This window comes from Chaetura pelagica, unplaced genomic scaffold (assembly GCF_000747805.2).
Source record: "Chaetura pelagica isolate M959 unplaced genomic scaffold, ChaPel_1.0 scaffold328, whole genome shotgun sequence".
Taxonomy (NCBI): Eukaryota; Metazoa; Chordata; class Aves; order Apodiformes; family Apodidae; genus Chaetura; species Chaetura pelagica.
In genome coordinates this window covers 1,346,925-1,348,367 of record NW_009954216.1, presented here as the reverse complement: position 1 = coordinate 1,348,367, position 1,443 = coordinate 1,346,925, and positions in this window count along the sequence as shown.

Below are 1,443 nucleotides of genomic sequence, written 5' to 3'. Positions count from 1 at the left end.
CCACGCTGCCTGCAGCTGGGCACCAGGGGACGTGGCACATGCCCTGTGGTGGCCCTGTCCTGTTTGGTGGGGCACTGCATCCCAGGGAGCGAGATCATCCCAGTGCCACGATGGGAATGAACACACACATGCACCCACACTGGCTCCCATCCTGACTCCTGGAGGATCTCAGCCCCTACTGGAGCTCCAGGACATCCACCTTCTCACCGTGCCCTAAGCTCCATCTCAGGAGTTCTTGATAGATTTATAACAGTTGAAGTCACTCTTGCCACCACTCTGTGCACAAAGAGCCAGGCAAGTTCTCTAGAAGTGAATAATTATGTATTCCCATAAACATTTTTCATGGGGAATTGCCTAATACGTTGTATTAAATGGAAAGTGGGAGCAGCCAAGCCAGGGAGCCTGGCAGTGATGCTGCAGTGGATGTGCCAGTGCTGTGGCACCTCACATCTCCAGTTGGTTTAGGAATCCTTTGACTCATCTTCCAAGCAGCTCCAAGATCTACACAGAGATCTCAATCTCACCATTCTCCTTTAAAAACCCCTTCGCCTCACTCCTGGGTTCAAAAAGCTCGTGTTGCAAAAATACCTCCCGACCTCAAGTGCCCAGGTGCCTGCTGGAGCCCAGCTGCAGCTGAAACCCCCTGTGGTTAATGCCTCCCCAGCACTGAGCAGGGGAGTTCGTGCTGGGCACTGGCAGTGCCTGGCCTGGCCAGAGCAGGTGCCCACTGACCCCTGGCTTGGTGTCTGCACCAAGAATCACTTGCTGCTGGCACTAGAGATGAGCATCTGCCACCAGCCCTGGGGACAAACCTCCATCACCAGCCACCCCTCTCCCTGGGAAAGCTCCTGCCAGGTCCTGGCCAGCCCCATGTCCCAGCCCTGCTGTGCCAACCCTGCCAGCTCTTGTTTTCTTCCCCAGGGCTGCAGAGACACAGCGAAAATGACATTTTCTGAAGAGCAGGAAAACCACCCCCGGGCTGGGCTGCCCCTCTGGGCACAGGTTGGGTTACAGGGCATGGCCTCGGGGGACCCTGTCCCTGCTGCAGACCAGGGGTGTCCCTGTGGACCAGCGCCGGGCTGCGCTGTTCCCGTGGGGATGAGAACCACAGGACACCAGGAATAAACGCAGAAGGATCCCCAGCAGCTCTGCCCCGAGGGCTCCGTGGGCTGCATCCTCCCCTCCCTGCCCCCTTGCCACACCCGCCCCCTCCCTATCTCTTCCCGATCTCTGAAGATGATGACTCCGGCTTTACAGGCACTTGTGGTTACACTGGCCCGGAAACACCTCGCGGCAGAGGCGCAGTGCCCGCTGCCCTGCCTCCCTCCTGCCTCCTGCCTGCCTCCTGCCTGCCTCTGCCCACCCCAAGCATCCCTCCTGCCTGCCTCTGCCCACCCCGAGCATCCCTCCTGCCTCCCTCCTACCTCCGTACTGCGTCCTGTA